At 51.1% G+C, this 20,664-nt stretch overlaps 1 pseudogene; it reads right to left on the reverse strand.

Annotated features, from left to right (window-relative positions):
- Positions 1-1,931: 1,931 nt before the first annotated feature.
- On the reverse strand, positions 1,932-18,166 carry LOC122372097 (annotated as a pseudogene).
- Between the last annotated feature and the right edge of the window lie 2,498 nt (positions 18,167-20,664).

Below are 20,664 nucleotides of genomic sequence, written 5' to 3' on the forward strand. Positions count from 1 at the left end.
GAACTTCGTAAAGTGAAGCTTTTATGCTTTTTTTTTGGGGGGGGGGGGGGCGCTGATAACAAATTTCATGTTGGTTTTGATCAAAGAGGACGTCTTCATGCATTTGGGCCTGGTCGGGTCAGGTCAGGTCAGGTCAACCAGTAGGCGTCCTACCGCCTATCCAGTGTCAACCACCACTGAAAGCCTCGTAACATGTTACTAAGGCACTAAAACTACTTCGTAAATGTTCAAACGGTCATTAAATTCGAAATCAGCTTCAAAAACTAGCCTGGAAACACGTGCAGTGTGCAGTGGAGTGCAAAGAGTACAGTGGGCCCCCACCAGCGGTGGCGGCCCCGGTAGCGGTTGCGCTTTAGAATTTTTCGCTTCCGCAACTCGCAACTTCGCAACTTTTTGGGCTCGGTAGCCGATCCGTAACTCCGCTACCAAGAGGGTAGTCCGCAAGTTGCGGAGTTGCGGAGTTGCGGACTTAAGTTGCGCAATGCCCAGCTCTGATACCAGATCACTATACAGGAAGAGAGGCCTTGAAGGGGCTGTCATTCCTGCATACAAGCACAAACATGCCTCATAAGAGTTGCATGTGAGAAGTAGGTCGCCGAGGGACTTCCTTCCAAAGCGATCATAAAATCAAATACGGAAGTGTTCTCAAGGCAGCAGCGTTTCTGCTATCTACTCACAGCTACATGAGTGCAGTCTGTACATCCATGTTTAATCACAAGTGGGACAACGCCAGACCACGATGGAAGCCGTCCAAACCACGGTCTGAATCAGCGAGCCCCATCGCATGCAGATGAACCACGTCGTACCCACGGGGCCACTCACCAGTACCACCGATCACAATACCAAACAAACACAGTCTACACGATCAGCTCTCAGCACTAATCTCGTAAGCTTCCCCACGCCAAAATCCCTGCCGAATTTGTACAAACACCGCTCACGAATCACTCGTTCTGTATTGGAGTTCAGTTTCTGGTGACACCTGTCCACGCTGATATACAAACGCAGTGAGCATCGTACTGAACAGATGGGGGACGAGCTTGCCTGTCTTCCTGACTAGAAATGGTCCAATGGGCGACTGGGGAGGGGTTCAGAACGGCACAGGTGACAAATGGCACCACGGGTATCGGTGGATAAGCCCACGCACGCTCTCTCAATGACACTGTTCGTTCGGAGTGAGCGGGAATGCAGTCCAGATGTATCCGTTGTGAACAGTATGCTTTTCGACACGACTCATTTCATTGCACAACTGACAGCAGAGCACAGTATTGGGCAGTAATCGCCACGCCATGTGTGGATCGCCCATGATCGTAAATACAAATACATATTGACTATAATGACAGGACCACTCACTTGCCGGTCTATGGAAACCGCCGTACAAAGTAGTGCTCAGTCTCGGCATGTAATAACTTAACGAATCAATTTTTCGATGAACGTCTATTACTCGCATTGACAATAGGACAGGTAAGTACCTATCGGGATTGAATTGTTCCATCGTTTGAAAACAATTACTGCGTTCCAAATGACCGTTGCACGATATTCTCACAGCCGACCACCAACAACTTCTCGCGGTTCAGCAAAACAAGTGCGGTTACACAACTTTCTCAGACATATTCTACTCGTACAAGTCAAATGACTATACGCTCTATAAAACATCTATAAAATCTCTTGCTACGCAATCACACACACGCCGTGGTTGCAGCGGCTAGTTTCACGCATAGTTCTACCACAGCCATATGCTACACCTCTCGAAAACTCCAAATTTTTCAGCCAACAATGCCAGCAACTCTGTGCAGACTAGGAGGGCATCGAGAACAAATGACACAGCACGATGCTGAATAATTATTGCATGAATCCGACTACGGGAGATACCATCCACGTTTATATCCGAAGAGGTGATGAATCGGCAACAGGCACAATTTGCGAGCCTTCATCTCTTTTCTTCAAACAACGCAGCACCAGAGCATCTCTTCCGAAGCACCTCCGTTGAGCAGCACCTCCTGCCGCCCCGCCACCCACTAGCTGAAGAAGTAGGGCGACCGGAGCACCTCTCTGAGGTCAAACCCCCAGCTCCGGGACGGCGGCCAGCACTCTGTTCACCCGGTCCCGGGGGAAGCCCTCCGGGATGGCTCCGGGCCCGGACCCGGATCCGGCGCCGGACTCTGTGTCCGGCGGGATCCCGAACCGGGCCAGCAGTCCCTCGGAGAGCTCCTCGAGCAGCGGTCGGCTGTGGAGAGCTACAAACTGCTCCCGGCACACCTGGGGAGGGGGGGGGGACGGGGGGAAGTCAGCGGGGCTGGTGGGGCGGGGGACGGAATTGTTTGGGGCCATATATTTGTTATGGGCCTTTGGGGCGGGTAAGGTACAACACGGTTGAGAATATTATGATACAAAGCTACCATCTAATTCACCTTACGACTGGACAATATCTGAACCAACTTTCACATAAGGCTATGAGGGACGAGAAAAATACAACACAAAAAGCCTACATTTATCTGCACAACACCACGACGAATGAAAAACGATAACCTTCCCGCGTACTCTACCCCTTCTCTGCGGACCTTGTTCATCTGGTCGACGGTGGAGGCGTGTGTCCAGTAACAGTCATGCACGGACACGAACGTGATGCCCGCGTGCAGACAGTGCAGCGAGGTCAGCATCATGTGGGACGAGTCCAGCGAGTGGATAAAGTTGGGCGGAAACGCGTTACGCTGCTTGATCGCGTTCGGACGCCTGCGAGATGGGAAGAGTGAGGTAGAGTGAGCTCAAGAGGAGAACGATGATGTTTTGTTTGTTCGATAAGTGAGTAAAATAGAGAGACAATGTAAATGTGACTAGATTTAAGTGAATAAAAAGTTGTTGGGAAATCTAATATATTTCCAAAGAGCTTTCTGTTTTACATACGCAGTAAAAGGCCTGTATTGAGGGCAATATTCATTTGGTGTCCAGAGTCTCTACACTACATACAGCTACATAAAAAATCATCGTTCTTCTACCGTTCATGCCATGGTCTGCACCGTCCTCCCCTAAACCGTCTCCAAATGCACCAGTTAGAGTTATGTAACTACCATCCCATCCCCCGCGCACACTCACTCGTACGCCTCGTGTGTGAAGTGCGGCCGGCTCATGCGTCCAGTCTCACTGAGCGGGCGCACGGCGGTCTTGTGATTGGAGCGGACGTAGGGCTGGACGACGGGCAGGCCGAGCGGGGTGACCCACTCGACCGACTCGGAGCGGACCGAGGAGACCACGCGGGCGCACTCGGTGAACCAGTCCTGGGGGGCGGACCGGGGGCGTCAGGGCATATCGAGAGACCGGGGAGGCCTTTCAGTCAGCACCATAGGCCACCGATGTCATGTAGGGGTTTCATTTTATGTCATTCCAAGAGGTAAAAGCCAGTAAGGAGCACCCTATCCATTTCCCGCGGGGATGAAGTTCGTCAATTTACGTGTTTGTTCGTAGCAGCCAGCAGGAAAGCAAACAATAAGCACCCAACGTATGCAACACTACTCTTCCCCATTTAGCCAGCTGCCCTTTCGCTCACCTGAATCTCTTTGGCGGCGGTGAACATTTGCTGCAGGCTCATGAAGGTCCTGGTCACCAGATAGTGAGAACCCTGCCACACGTGCTCCTTCGGAAAGTCCGGAATATCTACAGTCACAGAGGAGGGTGAGGTGTCATCACAAACTGTCCCAACGAAGGACACGTGGGGGTAAACGTTACACAGCGAACACACGTAACCGATAACGGAGAGTCCCAAAACTAACGACATCCAGCTAAATATGGGCAGCCTGCCTGTGAAAGCAGCCAACCTGCCTAAGTCCAGCTTATTTGGTTACCAGATTTCAGAGCATTACACCCGCCCTCATACCTAAATATAAATACAGAAAGTGACACTATAACACACCTTCGTTAAACTCAAAGCACATTACATGAACACCTGAGATATGCCTGACCCACTGCCACCCCCTCCGCCGTTTTCCCGGCAGCCCACGAACCTTTGAGCTGTTTGGCGATCTGGAGTCGGGCGCCGTAGCGTGTCACCCCGTACACTGTTGTCATCACCGTCTGTTTGATCACCTTCCTGCGCACGAAGCCGTCCAGGGCAGCGGCGATCGGCAGGCCGTCGGCCGCGTCCTTCTGACGCAGCTGCTCCACCTGACAGGGACGGGAGAGAAAATGGTGAGCACGCGGGGTGAGCGGGGTAAGCGGTGAGCACCTCAGAGGACCGGGTAGGTATACCGTGAAATCACCGTCAATGCCAGATTGGGGCGCTAGAACAGTTGAACTTCATAAATATTAGTCGAGTATCCCCAGCTAACAGCTCGGATAAAAAACTTCGGCTAATGCACTGCCGGCAATTCTCTGATTGTTGCCAGTGCTATGTCACGTCGCGGTTTTCGCTGGACTATGGACCGAAAACGTCTCCGCACTAAATGACGGCGGTGATCAGGGCGAAGCGGCCCCATGTTACATATGCGCCATGGAATGGTACTATGGTACAGTGGTACTAACCAGCGCGGCCACGCCGCTGTAGACGTCCTGCGGCCGCTCAGCCGGCGACAGGTTGACGCTGGCGGCGCCGGCCGAGTCCTGCCCAGCGCCGCGTAGTGCTGCAGCCCGTTACAGCTGCCGTCCTGGTGCACAGGCAGATGGCTGACGAAGGCGGCCGGGTCCGGCGAGCGCAGCGCCGCCGCCAGCTCCTGACACGAGGAGAGCGTCTGCCACGGCTCCTCAGAGGTGCGCCACCAGCCAGAGCCCTGAGCGGGGGGGGGGGGGTTAGAGTCTGCCACGGCTCCTCTGAGGTGCGCCACCAGCCGGAGCCCTGAGCGGGGGGGGGGGGGGGGGTTAGAGTCGTAGCTCCTCAGAGGTCCGCCACCAGCCACAGCCCTGAGCGGGGGGGGGGGAGGGGAGGTCAACTCAGTGATGTGTCAGGGAGAGGGACAGGTCACGGCCTCCGCCAGGAGCCAATCCAGGAAGCCTCTTCATGAGGATCATTTCATTCAACAGATTTTTACGAGGATTTTGAAAGAAAATCCGACTATGTAGCATTTGTCATTACAAGCTGTACCAAGTCTATTTATCAACCGACCATAATCAGCCTCACCCGTCCATCAATCATACTCGCTCCATCAATTCCTCCATCCTTCGGAAGGAAATACTCTATCGCCCCAGTCTCTCCCCGTTTTCTCACGGTGAGTGGCCGGTCGGCCGAGTCGAGGATGTCGTCGATGATCTCGTCGCAGTAGCGCAGCCGCTCAGAGGTCGGGTCCCGCTTCTTCAGACCAGTCAGGTTAATCAGGTGCACCTGAGACAGGGCAGGGTCGTAAGGGGTCCGGTCAGGGCGAGACAAGAGGCCTGTACACATTCAGCTGTTGTGCTGTTGTCAGCCGAAATAGGCTCCACCCACCGTTTCTAGCTGACGGAGTTGTACACATTCGGCTGATGAGAAATGTCAGCAGTGGCTGACTGTCTACAAATGTGGCTTTGTAAACAAATACATCGTCTCATATTCATGTCCTTTATTAATATAATATTTTAATAGTTAGGTATATTATCAAAATATTTGCATATAATATGCAATGGAAATATTTACTCTTCTTACATTGATAAATAATTATGAAAGCAAAATAACGTGAAAAGCGTTAATACAGTGCCGAATTTTCATTTATCTGCAGTACTTAGTAAAAATGTGGCACGTGATTTGTTTACATGCGCCACTACCAGTGTCTAAATGCGTCAATTATGGATTCTGCTGACGGCTGGGCATCTCTGCACTTGCTTTCTCCTGGCAGCACAGCTCGTCAGCCCATGCTGCCGTCAGCAGGGAGATGACGTCATGTTGCAAGTGCAACATGACGTCATTAATTTTTCAGCCAATAGGGTGAGCGTTTCTCGGCTGACAACAGCACAACAGCTGAATGTGTACAGGCCTAAGGCGATTCCAGCGAATGATCGTAATCTATTATTTGCTGTAGCCCACAAAGAAAGTACGTGTTACGAGTTTCATTCTTGCACTTTGCATAACGCCTGTTGATATAAGATATTGACCATTGTATATTCCCATTTTCCGAAATACGAGTATACAATGACCCGAAAATGGAAAATGAGCATATGCAGCGACACTTTCATTTTTACCAAACAGACTTGTAGCACTACCTCCCTGAATCTCAAAAACACGAACAGAAACAACATCGAGATGGAAGGGACCCTCTCTGTCCGCTCACCAGTACCCACCTTGAGCCAGTCGAGTCCGCTCTGCCCGAGCGATTTGCCGCGGGCGAACTTCAGCAGCGACCGGGAGAGGTCGGAGCCCAGGTGGCTGAGGTGGGGCGGACACGGGTAGGCCCGGCCGCGGAAATCCACCGTGTGCGGCAGCCACAGCACGCGGTCACGGAACTGACGAGACAGAAAGGGGAGGGGGGAGGGGGTCAGACACAGGAGCGATCACTCAAAGACGCCGTACTAGAAACATGCGATTAACTGTTAGTAAAAACTTCCTAACTCATTATCACACCACAATACGCTATCACATTCGTCATTTTGAAATATTCGCTGCATCATTTCTAACAATGCACCAGAATACAACTCAGATCAATCCAAGAGATCCTAAGGCCCACTCCAACGGTGACCTTCGCCCTTCCCCAGAGGCCCCCATTCCGACTCACGTGGTTAGCGAGACTGAGTTTGTAGAGGGCGTCACACCACAGCCCGAACTGCTCGGCCTTTTACGGTTCAGCTGCACTCGCTGCTGCTTCACTGGAGGTCAGACGGGTCAGAGAGGTCACACAGGTCAGAGAGACCACGGTCATATGGAGGTGATCGTTACAAACCAGGCAGGTCACAGCCAGGACTTCCCATGGGTTTCTACTGTTCCCGGCGAAAGTCATTCTGATTCACTTCTGATCGTTTGCCTGATGATCCTCCCGCAGGCGAGTCGTGTGCTCTTCGAATTCTCTGAGGGAGACGTGCCCTCTTATTTCACCTAAGGGCAAAAGGTGTGCTCTCCGCATCACCGTGGTGAGTCGTCTCCCTACCACCCTCCAAGATAACCCCACAATCCTTAACGTCAGTTCTGACCTTTGAATTTTTCGCTGGGCGTCATTGTGGGCTCGATGGTGGGCAGCGGCGGCAGCAGCGAACGGGCGCCGGGATGTCCAGCGACTCGTCGCCGTCGTTGTTGAACACGTGCAACACCACGTCCAGCACCTGACAAACGGGATTTTATTTTCCAAAATGTCCGCAAAAATAGAACTGAGTGAAATTGCCGAAAGCATTCGCAGGAAGAGTAACCGACCAGATAGCTACTAAGACACCACTATCTCTGTTTACTTTTACATTTAATCAATGCCAACATACTCCACACGCCCTCCCAGTCCTATCCGACGGACAGCCACTGCTCTCGCTGTGTCTGACCTTTTGGTTGATGACCCAGGGGATGGCGCCCAGCTGGTTCAGCGAGTCCAGCACCGGGAACAGCTGCTGCGTGGGGTCTCCTGCAGCCGCTGCAGCTGGCAGCTCGTCTCCGCGGACGCCGCTCTGAGGGGTCAAAGGACAGGTCAGGTCAGTGATCAGGGGATGTCTCTGGGAGGTGAGCGCAGGTCAGGTCAGTAATCAGGGGATGGAGGCCGCTCTGAGCACGGAGAGCAGGTCAGGTCAGAACTCGTGGGGATCGGCGGTCAAGTAGCGTGAGTCATTTCACGAACTCAAAACATATTGGCTGTTATTAGTGAGGCATGATGCCTGGCAGATCTGACCAAATGAGTCATAACATGGCTAACAAAAAATAATAATATAAAAATAACAAGCAGCGCCATAATTAACATACAAAGAAAAAAGGCTAAGCTCATTGTCCCTTTTCTCGCGATAACTCCCACATCAACTGGCCCTCATGCCCCTAGTTAGTCTCCCAGCCCTCCCGTCCCTCCTCCGACTGACCTGACCCTCATGAGCGGCGCCGAGGACATGAGGTAGCCGCCGGCCAGCTGGGAGCTCCACGGCAGCGGCGGACTCACCATCGGCACCAGGTTGGCGTCGAACGTGATCTGGTGGCGGCGCGTGGCGCGGTACAGACGCGCCAGCGCCGGGTGCGGACGAACCACCTCCTTGTGGCGCGCACCGTCACGGTTAAACACCGTGTAAAAACGCCGGAATCGGGTGTCTGAGGGAGGGGAGAGAAGTGAAAAGAGTTGAGAGCACGAGGGCGAATGAGGAGAGTAACGAGAACAAAATAAAACCACGCGATTGAAATTCACACATCTAGCTACCAGCACGTATTTTGATTTTCCCCTTACTGATACTACAAATATTGAGCTGTTTTTAACATGGAAGAGGCAAAGGCCCTGGAAGTCGTGCTTTCACATACCGCGGTAAGCCGATGAGATCAAATAGTATCAGACCGGTGTCTGATGGCTGTCCTCCAGAACCTCAGCAAGCGTGACTGCCCGTGAAGAATGCCTCTGAGGGCACTCGGTGCCTACGTATTTGGTACACAAATGCGGACCAATTGTTGAACAAGAGGGATGATTTGTGCATGACTATTTGTGGTGAAGATCCCGATATCATTTTCATCACTGAAGCGCTACCGAAGGTGCGGATGTCGTCAGTGCCCCTTGTCTTGTTCTCTGTGCCTGGTTATGAAGTGCACACCAACTTTGATGATACCAATTACCTTGGCATTCGAGGCATATGCATCTATATTCATCATCGACTGAAAGTTTCCAACGTACATTTTCCAGATTCAAGATTTAAAGAGCAACTTTGGGTACAATTGTGCTTGGAAAACAATGACGTGCTACTTGCCGGATGCATTTATCGCAGCCCCTCAGGCGACCCCCATCGAAGTGTTGATGATTTGTCTTGCTTACTCCAAAATGCGATTTCTCTCAAGCACACTCACCTGCTCATTGTTGGGGATTTTAACATTCCTCAGATTGACTGGGAAAACAACTTTTGCAGCGCATCTGAAGCACATTTTGCCAACAAGTTTTTGTCTGCCGTTCAGGATGCATTCCTGTTCCAGCATGTCACCAAGCCTACCAGATTTAGAGAGGGTTGTAGGCCTAGTATACTGGATTTGGTGTTTACAAATGATGAGAATATGATAACAAAGATCAAATATTGTCCTGGATTAGGAAGGAGTGATCATGTGCTACTGAAATGCGATATTGCCTGTTACAACAAAAAATGTTCTTCTGCCGGCTTGAAATGGAATTTTCACCGCGCTGACTTCACGGCCTTGCGTGTAAAACTACATGCAGTTGACTGGAGCTGTTTGTCAACCATGAGTGTAGACGCGGGTTACAAGTGGTTTAGGAGCAAACTTGAATCGCTGATGAGTGAGTGCATACCCAAAGCAAGAAACGTCAAGTCTAAAAAGAACGTTTACATGAATAGCCGTTCACTAAACCTCAAGAAGAAGAAGAAGGTACTGTGGTCAGTGTACATGAGAACGCAAGACCCCATCGACTATAGCAGATATAAGATTTGCAGAAATAAGCTTAGGACATTGACTCGCCAGTTAAGGAAAGATTTTGAAGCTAAGATATCAGCAAACATGAAAGAAAACCCGAAGGCTTTTTGGAAATATGTGAACAGCCGCCGTAAAGTTAAATCAAGTATTGGTGATCTAAGAAACGACCAGGGCCAGCTTGTTAGCGAGGAAAAAGAGAAGGCCTCGCTCCTGAATGACGTCTTCTCAGGCGCATTCACTATTGAAAAAACGGATGTCGTGCCACAACTAGCAAACCGTTACACAGGGCCGCCGCTGATCGATATACCAGTCAATCTTTTCACAGTGAAGCAAAAGCTTAAAGCACTGAACCCCAATAGTGCCCCAGGAGCTGATGACATTCACCCCCGCGTTTTAAGGGAATTGAGTGGTCCTCTCTCCCTTCCCTTGACCTTACTGTTCCGAAAATCGCTTGAAACTGGGTCTATTCCTGCAGACTGGAAGCACGGTAAAGTCATACCAATCTTTAAGAAAGGTGAAAAGGAAGACCCAAGAAACTATAGACCTGTCAGCCTCACATCTGTTCCCTGTAAGATTCTCGAGTCGCTCATTCGTGATTGTTTAATGGACCATTTGCTGTCAAATGACCTGCTGTCCAAGGACCAACATGGCTTCCGCCCGAAGCGATCTTGTGATACGCAACTGCTTGACTCTATAGACTCATGGAGCCGCCTGTTGGAGGACAAGACGGAGGTCGAAGTGATTTACCTTGACTTTCGAAAGGCGTTCGACTCCGTCCCACACAAGAGACTGATAGGCAAGCTGCGCTGTTATGGTATTGGTGACCGAGTGTTGTCTTGGATTGAATCATTCCTGGATGACAGAATGCAGCAAGTGTCCCTATATGGAAACCTGTCAGATTTGGTCCCTGTGCGCAGTGGTGTGCCCCAAGGCTCAGTGTTGGGCCCATTGCTCTTCTTGCTCTATGTCAATGACTTGCCAGATGCTGTCACTTCAAATGTGCGAATGTTTGCAGATGACACAAAGCTGTTCTCAGGCATCTCTTCTGAACATGATGTGCGGACATTGCAGGCAGACCTGAACGCCCTCGTGGAATGGTCTAGAACTTGGCAGCTGCCATTTAACGAGAATAAGTGCAAAGTGCTTCATGTTGGTGCAGCCAAGGACCACCACTCATTTCAAATGGGGTCGGACAGACTGACAAACACGTCAGTCGAGAGAGACCTGGGTGTGCAGGTCGACTCAATCTTGAAGTTTCGACAGCAAGCGTCTACGGCGGTCTTCAAAGCGTCTCAAGTTCTTGCCGTCATCCGCCGGTCCTTCGCCTTTTTAGATGAATTTACCCTGCCTCTTCTGTTCAAATCTCTCGTGCGGCCTCACCTGGAGTTCAGCAGTCTTGTTTGGGGTCCGTTCAATAGAGCTGATCAGAAGGCAGTCGAAAGGGTTCAAAGAAGAGCCACCCGGTTAGTGGTGAGCATCCGCCACCTTCCATATCCTGAAAGGCTGAAGAGACTGAAGCTCCCGTCACTGTACTATCGGCGTAGACGCATGGATATGATTCACGCATACAAGATGCTGCACGGCCACGTTGATACTGATCCTTCAGAGCTTCTGGCAACGAATCCTGAAAGGCGAACTCGGGGTCACACACTTAAACTACGGAAGCCTCGTGCAACCTGCCGTGCCAGACTGAATTCATTTTCTGTGCGGTGTATTAACGATTGGAACGGGCTTCCAGCAGAAATTGTACATTCGCCCTCAGTCAACGTCTTTAAGAACAGGCTGGATGCACACTGGGAGTCGATCTGGTACTCCACTCCTGTAACAGACTGAGTACTAAGTGAAGTTATGGAAATCGGCGAGAACGGGCCCTACAGGACATCGTGCCTCTTGCCCCGATAACACGAAGAAGAAGAAGAAGAAGACCTATCATCATTCGGGCAAGACCGTCAGAGGACAGCAGAAGACCGCCAAAACGTTGCGGCTAGCCCACTGAAACTCACTCGGTGAGTTTGGCCAGTTTGGTGATGCTGGGGTCGATTTTTACGTCGTGCAGGATCAGTTTGTAGAGGAACTGACCCACGCTGCTGATTATCACCGGCGACCAGCCGCGCTCGCGGTACTCCTGAGAACGGGACAGGGTGTCAACAGCGGGCATTGTGCAGCAGTTCAATATCACAGTCACAGTGGTAATGGTCGGTAAAACTTTTCGCACATCAAATCTTTGCTAGATGTAGACGTACACTCGAACCACTAAAACTGAACCCTAATTTTCACCCTCTTTTGTCCCCACCGCTAGACGTGTCCCAACACTGCCCGTCTGGCGTCCCTCCAACCATTACATGGTCTCACCCTGCCTCGCCTCTCCAGCCCCTTTACCCACCCCCTCTCCTCAGCTGACCTCCCATCCCGTCCCGTCCCGTCCCGTCCCGTCCCGTCCCGTCCCGTCCCGTCCCGTCCCGTCCCGTCCCGTCCCGTCCCGTCCCGTCCCGCCCCGCCCCGCCCCGCCCCGTCCCGTCCCGTCCCGTCCCGTCCCGTCCCGTCCCGTCTCGTCTCGTTTCGTCCCGTCCCGTCCCGTCCCGTCCCGTCCCGTCCCGTCCCGTCCCGTCCCGTCTCGTCTCGTCCCATCCCGTCCCGTCCCGCACCCACCAGGTCAGCTCCGTCGCGCCGCTCGGCGGCCAGGCGGCTCCAGCGCTCCCGCGGCACGTAGCCGGCCGCCGCCGGGTCCTGGTAGGCCTCCAGGTATCGGTCGTACACGGAAAGCACCCGGTCCACCAGACCAGACGTCTGCTTCACGTGACTCTGGTATCTGACGGCAGACGGTGAGGTCAGGGTGGGTCAGGTCAGGGCAGGTCAGCCGGCAGGTCAGATGATCAACTAGGCTGTTATGTGTTTCGTAGACACATCTCAAAATCATACAATATCTTGGAAGTCTCAGCTACGTCAAGCTTCATTTTTGTGATCTACATCATAACATTATTTCAGTGATCGTGGGGTCTGCTCAAACAACCAGTCTTGCTACTATCGTCTATGAACTCTTGTCTCTTACACCACCCTTCGTCCCCTCCTCCCAAACGACAGGTCACTACTCCCTGGCCGGCCTCCCTTCCCTCCCCAGATGCCCCCTTCCTTCCCACACTCTGATACCTTTTCATGGCCAGCTCGCCGAGTCTCCTGTGCAGCGCCGCCCGGCCGAGCGCCACCTGGCCCGAGCCGGACAGGTGACCCTGGATCTCCGTCATCATCAGACGCACGTACTCCCGCACGTCCATGCCGGTCAGGTAGGGGTAGAGGCTGATGCAGCGGCTCATCTGGTTACTGTGGAACTGCTGCCGTACCGGGCTGAGGTTACGGAGGAAGCCGGCGGTGAGACTGGCCTCCCAGTCCGACTCCAGACGGGACATGTACGCGTTCTGTGGACGGAGGGGGAGGGGGCGGTTAGGGGGGATATAGATAAACCTCCCAGTCCGACTCCAGGCGGGACATGTACGCGTTCTGTGGACGGAGGGGAGGCGAAAGTGGTGGTTAGCTAGGGCTTGAATTGCTTCTAGTTACAGTAGGTACTTTCAATGAGAGTGACTGTAAAATTATAGCTATGCATCCACATCCGGCGTACCTACTAGTGACACAGGGGACGAAAAATGAAAAACCACAACGCAGCTGCCAACGCCCGCAAACTGCCAGGAAAACGCAGCACATTACTTTCAAACCGAGGAACGAGGTGCTAAAACAGGGCGCGGTTCGGGCGGACTAACCGAAGGTAAAAGCGGGGAGCAGAAGCGAGGTGTAAAACGAGTCGCGATACTCACACTGTGCTCCTTGGACCGCGGCGTGGGCTCGTCTTTGGGCCGGTACACGCTGGCTACAGTCAGAGTCCCGGCCAGCTCCGTGGAGATCTGCTCCCGAGCCAACTCGCGGTACGAGCGGCCCAGGTCTACGCCCAGCGCCGGAGGCTCCACCTGTCAGGGACAGCGGTCAGAGGTTACAGGGTCAATTGTGATGCATTCTTTTGTAAGGATAGAATCTGACATATGGATAGAAACTTTACAGGGTCAATTGTGATGCATTCTTTTGTAAGGATAGAATCTGACATATGGATAGAAACTGTCAGCACGGGCTGGTTTCTCGACGAATTAAATTGAAGCATCATCAAAACAATGTTGGCGATAGACAACGGCTCGGCAGAAGCACCAGCAAATGACAGTACGGTGGCGCCTGTCTATTCTAACTCCTCTCAAAATTTGGGATGCAGGCAGCGTTTGCATTCACCCAACGTCACTCTACACCCGCCTGCACCGACATCCAGCCCCTCTATACCTGTTTGGTTTCGAGGTCGGCGTTGAGGTGGTCCACTAGGGGACAGTTGTAGAGGACCGGCTCTGGCGGCCAGGCACGCGCCCGCTCCGGGTCAGCCCAGCTGAGCGCCTGGACTCCGAGCGAGCGGGCCGAGCCGCGGACTCCGGCGTCCTCCATACGGACTCCCTAGGGGACAGAATACAGATAGGTCAGACAGGTCAGGTAGACACACAGACAGATACAGACAGACAGACAGACAGACAGACAGACAGACAGACAGACAGACAGACAGACAGACAGACAGACAGAGCGGGCCGAGCCGCGGACCCCGGCGTCCTCCATACGGACTCCCTGTGGGTGGTACAGACTGGTCAGATAGACACAAACTGTCAGACGGACAGGAGAAAGGACAAGCGGCTCTCACGGTCAGATTGAACACAAATAGACGGAGAAGCAGAAGGCATGAGTCATTTATAGGCTTCGGTTGCCATCCCTCATTTTATTCTTCTATAACCGTTGACCTCTTCCTCGAGACCCTACCTCTATTCCACGTTCTCATGAATACCCCATACTTCCTTCAGCCATCCATATGTACTTATACATCCATTGGTTTACCCCTCCTCCCCCTCCCGTACCTAAGCCTACAACCACTCTGCCTTTTCCTGTTTGCAGTCCGTACCGCCTCGTCCATGTCGCGGAGCAGTCGGCGCGCGTTGCGCACGTTCTCTGCCGTGCGCGGCTGTCGGCCCAGACACTGGAAGGCCAGGGCGAACGTCTCTGCGTCCGGCCGCACCTGGTCGTCCCGCATCACCCGCAGCGCGTCCAGCACGCGGTCCAGCTGACCCTGCAGCAGCGGCGGAGAGCGGAAGCGTCAGTCGAGGGGTTGTGAGGGAGACGGGAGTGATAGGAGGCAGCGACGCGAAAAAGATGGCCAGTGAAGGGTCGTTGGGCGAGAGAGGAGCATTGTGGGGACATGTCTGATGTCTGTGAACTGATGTCTGTGTCTGTGAGGGGCTAATGCCTGTGACTGTGAGCTAATAGAGTTGACTGAGAAGATCACAAGGTGTTCGAAGGGGAGGACTGTGATAGCAGTCCGACTGAGCAGTTCACGATGTTGACGGGAGAGTTGAGAGTTGAGGTGTGAGACAGTGCGATCGTGCGATGTCAGACGACAAAGGCCCGTGACGCTGCGACGAGATGCTACGATTTGACAAAATATCAGCTTCAGACAGACCAGGGTAGTGTCTGTATCTCTAGAGCGGCTCGACGTGAAGGAGAAACAATCACCCCATTTCTCACCTTTCTCGCGAAGCCAGCGAGGAGCACGTTGTAGAGCCGCACGTCGCGTACGTCGGTGGTGCGCTGGAAGTTCCTGTTCATGTTGCGGTAGTAGAGCAGCGTGTTGTAGGCGCGGTTCACAAGACCGCTGTTCACCTGCAGAGGGGGAAGAGGAGGGGGTCAGCCAGGGTGGTAAAGAGGGATATACGGCTGATTGCAGAGAATAGCATAAGATTAACAGAAGAGCGCGGCAATGAACGAGACGAAAGCGGTGCGGCACTGAACGGTTGACAGATTTGAAGGGTGCGCAACACTGATCGGGAGAAATTTAGAGGGGGTGGGGTGGGACTGATCAGCATAAACAGGTCTGGGGAATCAGGCACACACCACTCACACAGACTTCGAGGTAGCATTTGAGGCTGGATATGAAGCTGGCCTGTTTTCCGGCGGCCTGCTGTTCCATGAGTCGCAGGGCGGCCGCCTTTTCCCTGGAGCCGGCCGGACGCTTCTGCCCGCCGGACCGCTTCTTCCTGAGTGACAGACGAGTCATCGAGTCAGTCACGTGCAATGGGTGGCTAAGCCCAGCCGTCCACTAAGCCTACCGCCGTCCACGAGGTAAGGTGGTTTCAAAGAACAGCGACGTGTTGTTTACTTTTAGAATCCTTGAAGGACAATTCAAGGATTGTTATGCTATTATTTCGCATACACATCAGTAGATATCAGTGAACCATGAAAAGTAGTAAGTACGATATAAAAGACACGTTAGGGGCAAAAACGAATGTTGCCGTACTAGTTTCTGCCCACGACACCCTGGACGGGAGCTCTGCCTACTTTTGGTGGAGTTTCTTGGTGATGTCGAGCTCGGAGACCTCCTCCTCGACCTCTGCCTCCCCCTCTGCCTCATCGGCCAGCGCCGGCTCGAAGCAGCCCAGCGGGGTCACCGGTACAGTCTCCGGCAGCGCGTCCTCGTCCGTCTCGGCCAGCACCGCCGGCGGTACGTCCTCTGACAGCGAGTCCGGCTCGGAGCCCGCCACTGGTGAGGACGCCTCTGGGGTGGGATCAGAGGGAGTTGTAGAGGAGGGAGGGTGGATGGAGGGGACGACCGGTGGCGCGGGGGAGACGTCTGCGGGTGTCGGGACGGGCACAGGCACCGAATGCACCCCCGACCATCGCGCCGGGTCCAGCTTGGCAACCCTCCGCTGCACCAGACTGGTAGACTTGGCCCCCACTGTGGACGAGACCAGATTAACGAGATTGAATTACAGGGAGACAGAATGGTCAATGTAGCACAGATACAGCACACACTTTGTCGGCTGCCAGCTCCAGCAGCATGTCTCGGTCAAGCACAAGGCAGCAAAACTTGCCCTTGAAATGTCAGAAACTAGAATGTCCAGAACTATTGAAACTTTAAGTTATCATAACAAAACACCTCCACAGTAATAATTATCCAGCCAGTTCATTTGTCCATCCTGCAGCCCAGTCAGCAAAGCATTGGAATTCCAGTTTGAGGGACTCCAGTGCTTGATACTAGGACACTCTTGGTGGGGATGGTTTGCTGTTGCCTGTTGGTGGGAGCTGCCCCACCCAGTTGTGCTCAGTTGAGTGGTACACTGCGCCTGGCTTTGACAGGTACACTAAAGCTTGCCATTCAAACCCTCTATTGCCCAGAATCAAGTGACAGGACCATAGGGGTCAGTGCTTACACAACAAGCCCTGGCTATTGTAACTTCTAACTTCTGGCTCTGTAAGTCTGTTTATTCAAACAGTTTAGTTAAATCAAATTTAAATTTAACTGAGTTAACTTAACCTGTCAGATTCCTTTCCCTCTCTCCAAAGCAGGGATAAGGGAAACAATCCTTTCACCCTGTCCTTTTCACTGCCCCTGGTGAACCATTCCTTTTTACTTAGTGGACTGTTTATTAGCAATTATAGCGTGTTTTTAATTGGCTGGATTTTTTAGCTCCTTATCAGAAAAATTCATTAGGGCATAGGAAAAACTCAGATCACTGATGATAAATTGAGCATTAAAATCCAGTAATCAAATTACTTAATAACATCTTAACTAATTGTTAAGATGATAACCTTACCCTGGATAACCTCTGCATAGTGTTTCTTAGGTTTCCGCTTCTTCTTTGTAGCCTTCACAGGTGGTTCACTAGTGGTGGTTGATGATGCACCTCTCCACAAAATGCCTGGAACAAACACCAAGTGTGTTTTATACTAAATTTATCCAAGATACTTGACAGAAAAATGAGGTAGCTTGCAAAAATAGGCAAAAGAATTATTTTTAGAATGCAGCAGCAGCACACAATTGCTTTGCCTATGTGACCAATGTGCTGCAAATGATAAGTAGGCACAACATCAATTTCACAGATGCAGTGAGTGGTATTAGTATATATTAGGTCCGAGTGGACAATTGTGACGCTGTTGATACAAATATATAACAGCAAAAAAATTAGGTTATATGTTAGGTTAGGTTGTAGGTTTGTAGGTTTTAGGTTGGTAGGTTTGTAGGTTAGGTTAGGTTGTAGGTTAGGTTGTAGGTTTGTAGGTTGTAGGTAAATAGGTAAGGTTAGGTCAGGTTTGATTATGTTTTTTCTTTTATTTCCAAGACATATGTTTGGATTCAGGATGTCAAATAATGTAAGAATATGAAAACTTTATCTTTTAACAGTCGCTCGGACTCAATGTATACTTTTACCCAGTGAGCTTGTACCTACAATGTTAAAATAGTCTACAAGATGATAAGCACCAATTATATAACCATCAACCAGATGATCTACATGACCAGACACTGACAGCTTACCAAGAGCAACATCTACATATTACACATACTTACAACGGCCCCTTATGTAACTTAAACGGCATAAATACATTCTTGGATTTCTGCAGAATGGTTTTAATTGTAATTGTCCTTAATTATTTGGTACTGGGTTGCACGCTCTTTGCAGGTAATGCTCAACACCATGCATATTTTGATAATATCAAGATAGGTAAAATCTTCTGTTCACATGTGAGGAATCACAAATGTAACCGGATTATTCAAAATGCTTGAGGTAACCGCGTTTTTCCTCACGAAAAGCGTAAAATACGTCAAACTCCATTCTCGCATGATGCTCACACGGGGGCTACCATGTTTTGAAAAGAGCTCTCAAGAGCATTAAAATATACATTTTTTCCATTTACGAAATATAAGTATGAAAATCAAAACCTTTTTTGGTACTGAAAAAATCCATTGACGAGTCTGACATTTTTATAATGAACATACATAAATAAATCAAAACAAAATAATGCAAAATAGATAAGTCGACAAATGTTGCGCAATAGTGACATTTTGGACAACTCGCATCTGCGGTCGTAACCGTCGTAACCGTCGTAACTTTGGTCGTAACCATCGTATCCAAGGGTCGTAACCAGTCGTAAACGCATCGTTAAGTTGGATTTGCGGACATTCATCATCCATTACTTTTCCCAGTATTTTTGCCAATCTGGATCCAGTAGCAAGTACAACCAAGAGCCAAGATTGAGATCGCTTCCCTATCGATTCTCTTGAATTGGAGAGACAATTCACTGCATGCATTTCAATTTTAAATCCGGCAGCCTTGAATCCGGCCTAGACGTTGACCTGTAAAAAACGATCTACTGATGTGTGACTGGAATATATGTAGCAATATTGTGAGTTATATGACATCTGATATTAATTTGCACCAGTGTAAGTCCCTTGGAACTGCAGTTTTCAAGCCCTTGCCACTGGTCTCTTAATAAGTAATTTTACTAAATTTATTTGGAGTCACCTATCCGTGCTTCTATCCTCAGGATACTGAAATCCTTCTCCTCCACGCCGCAACCCCCCTCCGGGCTGGACAGGCAACTTTATCTCATGCGGGCTGCTCCCTTGGAGCGGCACCGCTGCTCCTGAGGGATCGCACCCCGTAGCCGGGTGCAGTGAGTGCCTTGGGGCTGGGTGGCCTGTCCTCTGGACGGGCTCAGCCCCGGTGACTCACTAGGGTGCCTGCCCAGACCAAATTCCTATCATCCTTCCGGCTCTGCAATGGTCTTGTCGACCGAAAGGGCCTAACCCAACAAAACAAACAAACAGAAATTATTTGGAGTGAAATGTTAGCAAAGCTGAAAAACTGAAATGGAAGACCATATTTTGACAATATTCTTGAATCTTGCCTGCATATGACCTTCACCAAAATGCAATATGATTATTTATGCTGGAGCCTAGTAATCTGCAGTAGGTACCTATTGCAACTTAATGCCTTGATACATTGAGCAAGTCAAAATATAAAAGCATTCAATAAGAATGCTTGAACCTTGAATGCTTGAATGCTTGAATGCTTGAAAATAAGAATGAGAACCGTGGCCCAAGGACCGCTGGACCGCTGAGAATTGCGATTTTGATATAACTTGCTGAGAGACATCCAAGAGACATCAAGAGGTGATCTGATTGTCTGTGGATTGCCTGCTGCAAATTACTGGAGCTTCTACCTGCATGGGACCTGCACTCACTGCCACTGCATGCCTGGGAGGTAGTACTGGATCCAGTGACAGTCTTCCTCGTCTGTCTGCTTGCAATTCCCCGGCCATAGTCCAACTGTCTTCCCTGGTTCTTCTCCCACTGAACCTCCCCTGCTGGGCTTGGGCGTGAGGCTTTGCTGTTTGTGCCCGACTGTTTGCCAGCTGCTTGCTTGCACCGACACTGCACTTCAGACATGGTTAACCGCAGACAGAGACGGAGCCAGAGGCAGGCTAGTGCTGCTGGGGCTGCTGTAGATTCACACTCACAGTCTGAGACTAGCAGTGCTGCCACTGCCGCTACTACTAAGGAGATATTTAAATGTGGAACATGTTCTAAAGATGTAGGTGGTCGTGACGACTGTATTGGCTGCGACAAGTGTGAAATATGGGTCCATGGTACCGAAATGTGCTCAGGGCTGCCGCAGAATGTTATTGATGTGATACTGGGGTACAGTGGTGAGGGCATTAACTTCATTTGCATGGCATGTCGGGTCTCCCAAGCATCCGTCAATGGGTCTCCTTCAGCTAAGTCTGACAATTTCAAGGAGGAAACAATTTCACAACTTTTCCAGCAGATTAGAGGACTCTCTGCTGCACTGACCGACCTCACAACCCAAGTAAACACCCTTTCTGCCCAACCTCGTCCCGCTCCACAGACGGAGTGTCGTGCTGGACAGGCTGGAGGCATGGCTGCCTCCAGTGTCACAAACACAGAACGCTCACACTCACACGTTCATCCTTCTGATGGCTACCGGGTTATAGTCAGGGAGGAGCTAAAGGAGCTACAGGAGAGAGAGAAGCGCAAGGAATCTGTGATCATTCGTGGCTTGGAGGCATCCTCCGCCTCAGACCTCGTGATTAAGTTCTCCGAACTGACACAACACCTGATGGGCACAACAGTTGAGATTTCTGAAGTGAGAGCCATCCCATCTCACCCAGACATTTACAGAGCCAAAATTATCAATGCGAACAACAGGAAACTAGTGTTAGACAATGCTAAGAACCTCCGTGGAACTCGTTACGATAAGGTGTTTATCAAAAGGGACCTGACATATGCACAGAGGGGGGAACTGCGGGAGAGGAGGCTCAACAGACAA

The sequence above is a fragment of the Amphibalanus amphitrite genome, unplaced genomic scaffold (genome assembly GCF_019059575.1).
Source record: "Amphibalanus amphitrite isolate SeventyFive unplaced genomic scaffold, NRLGWU_Aamphi_draft 001316F_arrow, whole genome shotgun sequence".
NCBI classification, from domain to species: domain Eukaryota; kingdom Metazoa; phylum Arthropoda; class Thecostraca; order Balanomorpha; family Balanidae; genus Amphibalanus; species Amphibalanus amphitrite.